This window comes from Myotis nattereri, assembly GCF_964212035.1.
Source record: "Myotis nattereri genome assembly, chromosome: 1".
Classification (NCBI taxonomy): Eukaryota; Metazoa; Chordata; class Mammalia; order Chiroptera; family Vespertilionidae; genus Myotis; species Myotis nattereri.
The window spans coordinates 124,946,301-124,959,264 of record NC_138075.1 but is presented as its reverse complement, the minus strand read 5'-3'; positions in this window follow the sequence as shown (position 1 = coordinate 124,959,264).

Here is a 12,964-nt window from a genome sequence, read left to right as displayed (position 1 = left end):
TTAAAACAACATAAAGTAATGTTAAATTAAGTAAAAAAGATAATAGTATAGAAGAATCTCTAAATTGTGTCATTTAACTCAGTATATAGAGTTCTTCTCAATGATAGTGTGCATGCATATTCTACTTTAGGAAAATACCATTTAATTCACAAAATGTTTATTAAAGTCTTAAATGTGATTGAGGACAATATGGCATAGATCTTATATTTACCTCAAGGAAGTAATCATCTATGTGGATATTTAAGGAACATTCACTCTTTTATATTTAATAATAGAGTCCCAGCGCACGAAATCGCACGAGACCCAGACTCCCCCGCTACCCCGTGCCCCCCCCCGCCCCCCCCCCGCCGGTGCTGGACCCAGAGTCTTGCCCGCAATCACCACAGGACCCAACAATGAACCTCCTGGTGACCGGTCATTTGTTCATTCTGGCGTTACGGCATTAGGGCCATTGGCTTTTTATAATATAGACTAGAGGCCTGGTGCACGAAAGTCAGGTAGGGTCCCTAGGCCTGGCCAGTGATCAGGGCCTATTAGGGCTTTCTTTACCTGTCTTCTGCCCCCACCGCTGTCACTACTTGCCATTTGTGCAGAGCTGCACCCCCCTCCACTGCCACCAGTTGCCTCCCTCTGTAGGCGACAGGCATGGGGTGCAATTGTTTCTCTGGCCTAGGCCTCCCTCTGCAGGGCAATTGATCACAGGACCCCCAGATCAATCTCCCCACAGAGGGAGGCCCTGCCCACCCAATCACAGCACTACCAGCCTGGTGGCCCGGGGCAATCAACTGGCCGGGGATCTGCGATGGATTGCCAGGCAGAGGGTGGCCGGGACCTCCCTCTTTAGGGTGATTGTGGAGCCCCCCATCTCCCCAATCAATTGCCCTGCTGGCCAGTGGCCAGGCTTCCCTCTGCGGGGCGATCATGGGGTGATGGCAGGACCCCCTGACCAATTGCATCGCAACCACCTTAGCTGGCCTGGCGCCAATGCGTGTCATAGTGTGGTTGTCTGGAAGATCGTCCAGATGGTTGTTCTGCTATTTTGTCGTTCAATCAATTTGAATATTGGGCTTTTATTATTATAGATATTTTCACACTTTGATATATAATTTCAATACAAGGCACAAAGTAATCATTATTACAAGGGTCCAATGTCTGTATCTTTTTTATATTTAAAGGAAAGGAAAATCTCTTTAATATAAAGGTGAAATTCATGCTAGTTTAAAAATTATATCACTGTGAAAGCTATTGGAAAGGATTTTAAGGGATTGGAGAATGGCTATTCTTGTTACAGGAAATAATTAAGGATAAGAGTGAGACGAGGGCTCTCCAGGAAAAGATGATTACTTGAGCTGAAAGGAACTGTTGAAAACTGTTGGATATTTCCAAATAACAGCTGGTCATACTGTTTGCCAACTTTGTGAAATAAAAATCTGAAAGAAATGTAGGACAAGATTTGGAATTTAGTGGGGCTAGTTTATAAGGATGATTTTTAAGTAGGATAAAGATTATGTATTTAATTTTTTAGGCTCTTATAGAGGTATTTCTATGAAAAGTTTTGATTTAAGATACCCTGTTTAGGAGTATTAAACTACTACTGAAATTTTAGGGATTAGAAAAGAAGGCTTATGTAGTAAATTGCCCTTTTAGGAGAATATAACAATAGTTTATAGATGAGAGTAAATAAGCAAACCACCTTGAACAGTAAAAGCAAGAATTGAAAAAAAAAAAAAAAAAAAAAAAAAAAAAAAAAAAAACAACCCTAAGGCCATTGTAGAATATATTGGTCCTAGTGTTTTTTTATAAATTGAAGTATAATTGACATATAAATTCATATTAATGTAAAGCATACAACAGAATGATTCAACATTTGATATATTTTGGCATGATCACCACATAATTATAGTCTTATTCATCACCACCTATAGTTTTTTTTCTTGTGTGAACTTTTAAGATCTACTTTTAGCAACTGTCAAAATATGCAATGCAGTATTATTAACTATAGTCACCATGCTTTATATTATATCCTATGACTTATTTTAAAACTGGAAGCCTGAATCTTTGACTCTTTACCCATTTTGGTCAATCACCATGCCCCTTCTCTAACAGTCACCAATCTGTATCTATGAGCTTATTGTTGTTGTTTTCCAGATTCCACATATAGGTGAGATTATATGGTATTTGTCTTTCTTTGTCTTACTTATTTCACTTACATAATGCCCTCAAAATCCAAGGTTCCTAATATTCCATTGTGTGTGTGTGTGTGTGTATGTATCACATTTTCTTTACCTATCAATGGACACCTTTTCCATTTATGGACACTTAGGTTGTTTCCATGTCTTGAATATTGTAAATAATGCTGCAATAAACAAGGGGGTGGTGCATAATCTTTTTGAGCTAGAGTTTCGCTTTCTTTGGATAAATACTCAGAGGTCTTAGCCTTAGAGTTTGACTGAAAATCAGAGAAGATAACCTGGGGTCTATCATGGCTTCACAGTTTGAGATATATGTGATTAGGTATCGGGTATAGGAAAGGGTAGACCTAGCCAAGTCAGCAAAATGGTTTTCCTTATCATTCATAGGAGCTCGCCAATGAATGGAGAGAGATCAGATAATAAATGGAATTGAAGGCAGAGAAGGGTCAAGGGAAACTATTTTCTTTTAGAGTTAAATCAATGCTTTCCTTTTAATCACAATTTTTAAAACATTCTTTATATTTCAAATAAGTTTTTACTTTATTTTGTTGAGAAACAAGTTAATACTTGGTTATGTTTTCAAATACTTTTCTGAAAAGCATCATTCAATTTTACTTGCATTATAACTATATATTTTCGTGAAGGTAGGGTTTCATAAGTCTAAAATAATCTAAATAAACTTTCATATTGCTTGAGTTAATTATTTAAATTTAAATTATTCAATTATTTTGTAAATGTACGTCAAATATTATTGTAACCAAATATGATTGCCTCTGTTATTCTTTTCGTGTGAAATCTTTTTTTTTAATTATACCCATTCTAATTTTTTGCCATTTACCTCAGAGAAAGCTGGATATCATCTTATTTTCAAGGTAAATCCTTCCTACCCATGTCTGTGTTGAGTGCTACTCATCTTCTAGTTCTAGGAACATGGTATAATGTTAACCAGGTCAGTTGCTTGTACTTTTGATTTTCCTCTCTATTTTAGATCCTTTCCTTTAGATGTCAAAGAAGCTTATATTTTCCAAAGTCTTAAAACTGATACCCCTTGCCTTGCCACATTTCTGTGCATTCAGTGAAAGAAAACCTTTGCAAAGGCCAGAATTTATATAATAATTTATATAATTTTACTTTCTTATAATTTTGTACTCTTGAAAATTTTGTAATGTGACTTATTTTCCTGTCACTTTTATGAAACTGTTCTCTCAAATCATTAGTTAGTTTAGTGTTTGAATGGAAGATTTCTGTAATCCTTCTTAGACCTTCTTTAACATTTAGACCTGTTGATTACCCTCTCCCTCTTGAAAACCAGTTTTATGCAGGTTTAGATCTTCTCCATATTCTCTGATGATTCTTTCTCTTAGTTCAGATTCTGTGTTGGGTCTTTTCTTTCTAAAGTTTTTCATTGATGATTAGTTGACTTTAGCTATTATTTTGTGTGACAATGTGACACATTTCATTCTATTAAATTCCAATATGAATGCAAATTTGCAGTTGTATTAACAGCTTTATGTGAATAGCCGGCTCACTTTTTGAACTTAATAAGTCTGTAAACAAACTTATTTTTTTTCAATCTCTGTTGTTCCTCTAGCTTATTTCTATTTTCTAAAGGACACCACTCTTTGTCTTGCTTTTACTTGTTAATTTTTTCCAAAATATTTTGAGATCATTATATCTGAAAGATTAGTAGGAGAGACAGAGGTGTAAACTCTCAGCCAGAATGAAGGCAGATTAGAGCTGGAGTTGGAGACTATCTATGACCATGTGATTAGAGGACTTCTGAGAAACTGTATGGTATGTAGCTAAACTTCATCAACTGGAAGAATGGAGGGATAAACATTTAGCCAACATCATTAGCACTCTATTTGATAAGGATTGCTTTACTTGTAAACTCTTCCGGACCTCTGCCAGACCTCTGAGTTGTATGCATCTGAGTGCCAAGGAATTCTGAAGTTCTCTGACTCCCATGTCTCTGAGAAACCTCATGGCAGAAAGTAAGAGACTCACAGTGGGCAACCAAGGCAGGCACACTTGAGTTACACTTACAAGAAGCTAGCTAGCCTATGCTGGTCAAAATGCTTAGAGTTAGTTGCTGCAGTCTTTGCTAAAATAAGAGATGAGTGGAGAGAATGTGAAGCAGTGAGTAAGAAATGTCTGACTCATTGTAATTATCCTATGTTTTAACAGACCAGATTACTTTCATACTTGCCTATTTCAATCAAGCTAATCTTTCCTTTCCGGCACTCTCTTCCCAGCTCTGCCTATCTTAATCCCACCTGCTCTTTAATTCCAAACTCATATTATCCTTCCTTGATTTTTTCCCATTAATAAGAAGCTATTTCCTTCTCTTAACTCTTATATCCCAATACAGTCATCTCTATTTGCCCTAATGAAATGAATTTTAGCTAAAGACAAGGATATTTTTCTCTTCCTTGTAATGTTTGATTCTATCCAAACTAATACATCAGTAAAAGTGTGTCATGATGATATCATATCTATGACAAGTTATTAATTCCATTTGAGCTACAGTTGTCTTATCTATATAATCTAGGTTAATATTTATTCTGCTGGGCTGTTTTGAGACAGTATAGGGGTAACATCCAAGCCTCATCTTGACTGAAAGAACTCCATCTTAGAGGCCTGAAGGTGACTCCTTGGTTTCAGTAAAATTTTGTAGTTGAAATGAATCTAACCACATCTTTAAAGAAAAGACAGTATGACAATAACACCCTTTCTTAACATCATGTTCTGCAAACATAGTTGTTTTGTCATTTAAGTAGTGACTAGAATATTTATGAAGCATTATTTTTTTAAAATATATTTTATTGATTTTTTACAGAGAGGAAGGGAGAGAGATAGAGAGTTAGAAACATCGATGAGAGAGAAACATCCATCAGCTGCCTCCTGCACACTCCCTGCTGGGTATGTGCCTGCAACCAAGGTACATGCCCTTGAGCAGAATCGAACCTGGGACACTTGAGTCCACAATCTGATGCTCTATCCACTGAGCCAAACCGGTTAGGGCATGAAGCATTATTTTATAGATCCTTGGAGTGGTCCACTGACCATGGAAAACATCTTATGAGTACCCTGGGGTCAACCACCAGCAGATGAGAATGGGTCATAATAGTGAGTCAACTGAATGAGTCATCCTCTCACAAGCCCAAGGGCCCTTATAGAAACCTCCACAAAACTCCTCTGGGAGCTCTACTTCTCTTTTCTGGTTGACTCCCCAGTGCCCAAGCTCTTTTCAGTAAACTCTGTCTGCTTGATCTTGTACTGAGTTCCATTTCTATGACATTGAAACCCAAGAACCTGACATTCAAGGTCCAGTAATAATTTCAAGTTTTAAATAATAAACTAGAAGTAATATGCCTGCACAAAATAAATGCTCTCTGAAAAGTTATCATCCTACTTGCAAGCCCACACTAGAGACGAGGCAATTGATTGTTTTTTTGTTTTTTCTTTATGTTCCTCTGAAGTAATTCATTGCAGTTCAGTTGCTCACAGCTAAGCAATACTTCTCTCTCCAGTGAAGATGACAATTTTTTTCAGTTTACCCAATTCCCTGTTGCCACAGCGATCTTAGTAACCACTGGGGGAAGTGGTGGTGCAGACTTGGGATACAGCTGATGAGGAGGCAGACAGAACAGGAGCAGACTGATCCCACTGACTGTCCTGCTTTGGGAGCCAGCCTTCCTGAACTCCTAATGAAATAATGCATTTCCTAAATTTTCAGGCCTATTTGAGTTGGGTTTTCTGGTTCTCACTGTTTAAAGTATCTAAAATAACACATACTTCAATTTAACTTTACTGATGCTTAATCTTTCCATTTATCTCAGATTCTGCTGCTGCCCCCTCCATTAGGTCAGGTGTTGGCAAAATATTAAACTTTAGGAAGCACAAGAGCCATAGGGAAATACACCTCATCATGCAGGATGGAACAATTCTGGGCCCCTCCACTGTGCACAGCATTTGTTCTGCTTTCAAGACTCCCCACAACGGCTGAAGCTTTACATCCCTGGAGGCTACTGCCCATATGTTCACCTTTCTTACCAACCTGCAGTTTCCAGGCATCTGCTAAATTACAGTTTTGAGTGCTCAAATGTGATTTCACTTGTGGGGGAAAAAAGAAGACTTTTGCCTCATTAAGTCAGAATGGCATTGCACCACAGTGTAGACTTTACATATAAGTATATTAAAGGAATCCATAGAGCTAAGAGGATTAGAAGATTGTGTGTGCAGTTAGAGGTGAGGAATCAGGTTGTGTTCATTTTTGCTTATTGTAGTTGTTTTTGTCTCAGAACAATAAAGTAAACAGATTCTCTCCTCTCAGAAAAGACAGTTTCAGTAGTGTAGAATTATCTTTGCTTCTGTCTAGAGTCCATACATTTTTGTTTTTTAACCCCAAGGAACATATCACGGAGTATATAGGAGAATACTGGCAACATATAAAAGGCTATGAAGGCCACAGAGCTACAGATGTCCCTAATCCCATGCAAGCTGGTTCTTCAAGGTAGCTTCCTTTTTGCAAAGCTGCTAGCTTGTTCTGTAGCAACCTGATTAGACAGCGGTGCCAGCAACCTTGTTGGCTGTCCTTTCTTTCCTTGGTTAGCTTCTCTTGTCGGTGCAGTTGAGTTATCAAATGGTGTAAGTGTTATGCCAATACCGTTTCAATATAAAGCACTAGCCATGCAAAGGCTAAGGCAAATTGCTTTCCAACTAACTGTTGGCAGCTTGCTCTTATAGATTAAGACCAGGTCTCTCCACAAGGCGTTGAAGCAGCAAATTCAAAAGGAGTCAAATAGAATATAGGGCATTTGGCATCAGAGATAAAACAGTTCATTACCTGGTTAATGTTTGCATTTTCCTGGTGTAAAGCAAGCATAAAATTACAGATAACAAAGTGACATTTAATAGGCACTGGACATTTCAAGAGAAATGTAGCCTTTAAAAATGATTCTTTTCCATTCCTGGGAAAATTAAGGATATGGGGAGAGGGATTGTATTAGGTTCACATCTCAAAGCCAGAAAATATAGGGAAAAGAACTAAATTCTAGCCTCAATTCTATGAATTATAAATTATGGAAATGTGGAAAAGCCACTTTCCTCCTTGTAGGGACTTAATTTTCAACTGTTATACCAAAATTAAAACAGCTGTAGTCTCTAACACACAGGTTGGGGCAAAATTGAAATGAAATCACATGTGTAAAAATGTGTTAAAAATTCTGAAGCATAATAGCAAAATGTAAGCCATTCATTTAGGTGAGTTTGCAATCTCAATGTAATAACCTGACAGCAACAATGACTTGGAACACGCAGCTGAGACTGACATAGTCGTGATTTACAAAAGCATTGCATTTAATGTAACTAAGCCTCAGAGTTAAGAGATTCTTTTTTTAAAAACTAATATTTATTATTGAAAGTATTACAGATGTCACCTCCCCCCCCCCATTAATCCCCTCTACCCAGCTCCCACTCCCTCTCCAGGTCTTCCTTGCACTACTGTCTGTCCATGGGCTATGCATATAAATTCATTGGTTAATCTCTACTCACCTGCCCCCCTTCCCTCTGAAATACATTCTTTCTGTTCCATGCTTCCATGTCTCTGGATCTATTTTGTTCATCAGATTATTTTGTTCATTAAACTCCACATATGAGTGAGATCATGGGATACTTACCTTTCTCTGACTGGCTTGTTTTACTTAGCATAATACTCTCCAGGTCCCTCAATTATGTTAAAGGGTAAGAGAGCCTTCTTTTTTTAAATATATTTTTATTGATTTCAGAGAGGAAGGGAAAGGAAGAGAGAGATAGAAACATCAATGATGAGAGAGAATCATTGATCGGCTGCCTCCTGCACATCCCCTACTGGGGAAGGAGCCCGAAATTTGGGCATGTGCCCTTGACCGGAATTGAACCCAGCACCCTTGAGTTCGCAGGCCAACGCTCTATCCACTGAGCAAAACCAGCCAGGGCAAGAGAGAGAGAGAGTCTTCTTTTTCATAGCTGCATAGTATTACATTGTGTAAATGTGCCACCATTTTTTAACCCACTCATTTACTGGCGGGCATTTGGGCTGTTTCCAGATCTTAGCTATTGTAAATAACACTGTTATGAACATAGGGGTAGATATATATTCTTTCTAATTGGTGTTTCTGGCTTCTTAGGATATAATTCTAGAAGTAGGATCATTGGGTCAAATGGCAGTTCCATTTTTAATTTTTTTGAGGAATCTCCACGCTGTTTTTCACAGTGGCTAGGCCAGTCTGCATTGCTACCACTAGGGTTCCTTTTTCTCAAATCCTCTCCAGTACATCTTGTTTGTAGATTTATTAATTGATGGTAGCCATTCTGGCAGGCATGATGTGGATATAAACAACTGGAAGAATATACCATACTCATGAATTGGTAGAATTAACATCATTAAAATGTCCATATTACCCAAAGCAATCTATAGGGATTCGATGTAATCCCTATAAAAATAGAAACAATATATTTCACAGTTCTAGAACAAATACTCCAAAAATTTATATGTAACAAAAAATGACCCCAAATAGCTGTAGCAATCTTGAAAAAGAAGAACAAAGTTGTAGGGATCACAATACTAGATATCAAGTTATACTGCAAAGTGACTATAAACAAAACAGCCTGGTACTGGCATAAGAATAGACAAATAAATCAATGGAACAGAACTGAGAACCTCGAAATCAACCAAAGCCATTATGTTCAATTAATATTTGATAAAGGAGGCAAGAGCATGCAGTGGAGTACACAGTCTCTTCCTATCTAATAAAAGAGAAACATGGTAATTAGCGTATGACCGCTACCCTTCCCATTGGCTAATCAGGGCGATATGCAAATTAACTGCCAGCGAAGATGGCAGCTGGCAGCCAGGCAGCTTGAAACTAACATGAGGCTTGCTTGCTTCAGTGAAGGAGGAATCCAACGTTCCCCGCCTGCCTTGCCGGACTCTGAGCCTGCAGTTTGAAACATTGTAACAAATATAGAAGCTAAACAAAACCCCAGAAACCAGCTTTCAGTGAGCCGGGATCTCAGAGCTGGAGTTATACATTGTTTAGATTATAGAACCCAAACAAACCAGATACCTGCTATCAGCAGCAGAGGCCTCAGAGCTGGAGCCAGAGCTAAAGTTGGCCCAGAATAAAAAAAAAAAAAAAAAGAAAAAAAGGAGCAGTTGGGAGCTTCAGCCCTCAGCCCCTCACCCAGACTGGCCAGGCACCCCAGTGGGGACCCCCACCATGAAGGGTGTGTGACCAGCTGCAAACAGCCATCATCCCCTCACCCAGGGTGGCCAGGCACCCCAGTGGGGACCCCCACCCTGATCCAGGACACCCTTCAGGGCAAACCAGCCAGCCCCAGCCATGCACCAGGCCTCTATCCTATATAGTAAAAGAGTAATATGCCTCCCAGCACCGGGATCAGCGGAGCCACGAGGCCTCCCAGCACTGGGATCAGCGGAAACAAGAGGCCTCCCAGGACCGGGATCAGCGTGACAGTGGGCAGCGCCCAAACCCCCTGATCGCCCTGCTGCTCTGTGTGTGACAGGGTGCGGAACCCCAACCCCCTCTCCCCCACACGGGCCCTGCTCTGTGTGTGATGGGGTAGAGCCATAACCTCCCATTGGCCCTGCTGTGAGTGTGACAGTGGTGGTGCCCCAACCCCCTGATCAGCCCTGCTCTGTGGGTGATTGAGGGTGGTGCCCCAACCCCCTGATCCGCCCTGCTCTGTGTGTGACAGGAGGCGGTGCCCCAACTCCCCTATCGGCCCTGCTCTGTGAGTGACAGGGGGGAGCTCCTCAACCCCCTGATGGGCCCTGCTCTGAGCGTGATAGGGTAAGGAGCCCCAACCCCCCTGATTGGCCCTGCTCTGTGCGTGACAGTGGGTGGCGCCACAACCTCCCCATTGACCCTGCCTTGAGTGTGACAGGGGGTGGCGCCCCAACTCCCCAATCGGCCCTGCTCTGAGCCCGATCAGGGGCTGCACCTAGGGATTGGGCCTGCCCTCTGCCACCTGGGAGCGGGCCTAAGCCCGCAGGGCATTATCTCCTGAGGGGTCCCAGACTGCGAGAGGACACAGGCCAGGCTGAGGGACCCCCCTCTTACCCCCCTAGTGCACAAATTTTTGTGCACTGGGCCTCTAGTCAATAAATAATCCTGGGAAAATTGGACAGATATAGCCCCTTACTCAATTAATAGGTATTTCATGTTTCAACAATTCTGGTGGCACATCAATGTGTTGTGGCCCATGGTTTGAAAATCACTATTCTAGAGGTTTATTATAGGAAAACAGAAGTCACCACCTGCTATAACCAAAATAAAGGTGCTTTGATTTTCAAGTCCCCTCAATGTGTCACCTACTACATACACACAAACAAAATCCATGGGCAGGAGTTTTAACCTTGCCTTGGCCAGTTAGAAATAATAATCCAAAATTTTGAATTAAGAGCTACTGATGCAGAAAAAGAACACTAACAAAGTCATCTGGTTATGCCATTAATGATGAGCACAACACCCAGCTACATGTCCACGAAATAGATCTCCTCTTCCACTTATTAAAAGGATTTTTTAAAAATATATTTTATTGATTTTTTTACAGAGAGGAAGGGAGAGGGATAAAGAGTTAGAAACCTCAATGACAGAGAAACATCGATCAGCTGCCTCCTGCACACTCCCCACTGGGGATGTGCCCGCAACCAAGGTACATGCCCTTGACCGGAATCAAACCTGGTACCCTTGAGTCCGCAGGCTGATGCTCTATCCACTGGGCCAAACCGGTTAGGGCTTATTAAAAGGATTTTACCTATGTTTAATGATTTATATATATTTCACCACATTCTAATATTTGTTTTCAACTCTAAGATTTTCTGTTTTATTATTCTGATACGATCATTATTTTATTTTTATAAATGTCTTGACAATTTTTTATCTTGAAAAAAAAATTAAGCTCACCTTTCCATACTTCCAGAGAGTTTCCTTATCAGTATTCACCTATTAATTAACAATGCTTAGCAGGGCAGGTATGATTATTAAAAGATCCCAAACTGATGAAATAATTGACCCTGTCTCATTGGGATTCCTACCATTACAGTAGTTGTTTGGTATTTTAAGGTCCTATGTAATGCCCATTTGTGGGAAAAGACATGTGTCTTGAGTCATAAAGTCATGGTTGTTCACCTGATTATAAGACCTGAGTTTCTTTATTAAGTGATTGGCCTTGAAAGAATGACCAGATATTGCCCTAACCGGTTTGGCTCAGTGGCTAGAGTGTCGGCCTGCAGACTGAAGAGTCCCAGGTTCGATTCCAGTCAAGAGCTTGTACCTTGGTTGTGGGCACATCCCCAGTGCGGGGTGTGCAGAAGGCAGTTGATCGATATTTCTCTCTCATCAATGTTTCTAACTCTCTATCCCTCTCCCTTCCTCTCTGTAAAGAATCAATAAAAATATATTTTAAAAAAGAATGACCAGCTATTCTTGAAATTATAACATTAAAAATATATCCTGTGAATTTTTTTCTCCAAAGACTCTTATGAACATTCTTTTAGTTTCTGAGTATATGACATAGCGATCTATCTATCTATATATCTATCATCTATCTATCTATCTATTATATATATATATATATATATATATATATATATGCACACTAGAGGCCCAGTGCACAAAAATTTGTGCACTCAGGTAGGCCCCTCAGTCCTGCCTGTGCCCTCTCGCATTCTGGGACCCCTCGGGGGATGACCACCTGCTGGCTTAGGCCCGCTCCCCGGGGAATTGGGCCGAAGCTGGCAGTCAGACATCCCTCTGGCAGCCCGGGAACTCTCGGGGGATGTTCACTTGCCAGCCGGGAGCAGGCCTAAGCTGCAGTCAGACATCCTTAGCGCTGCTGAGGAGACAGAAGAGGCTCCCACCACCATCGTTGTACTGGCAGCAGTCAGCCTGGCTTGTGGCTGAGCAGATCTTCCCCTGTGAGAGTGCACTGACCACCAGGGGGCAGAACCTGCTTTGAGCGTCTGCCCCTTGGTGGTCAGTGTATGTTATAGTAACCAGTGATTTCCAGTTGCTCTGCTGTTAGGGTCAATTTACATATTACCCTTTTATTATATAGGATATATATATATATATATATATATATATATATATATATATATATACAAAGTGTCCCCTCGAGAGTTCGACTGGGAGACTAGGAGCTCGATCACTCACTATGACATGTGCTGATCACCAGGGGATCAGCCCTGATTGTTAGCCAGGCTTAAGGACCCTAACAATGTAAGAATTTTGTGCACCGGACCTCTAGTGTGTATATACACACACACACACACACACACACACACACAATGACACACAATGGAGACCACCTTTGGAAATTCCCTGAGCATTCCCAAAATTGGCATGAGGTTATCACTTTTAACCCTTCCCTTATCACTAAAGAAACTCTAATGCTATAACCAATTGTTAAAGAAAAAACAGCCTTTGCATTTTCACTATATAAGCTGTCCTAATAACAACATTCTTCTCAGCCTCATTCCACTCTTGATTTGATAGCTCTCAGTTCACAAATGGTTCTTATATACACAATTAATTCTTACTAAATACTGTTTTATTGAACTGGTGTTTTAATTTTTTATTTCTGGATTTTTAACTAAATGTAGAGTTAAAAATCTAGAAATAAGATGTTTATATACAGGAGTGGGCAAATGTAGGTTTGCAGTTGTTCATATGGAAAAAGCTATGCAGGTTACTATTACAAAA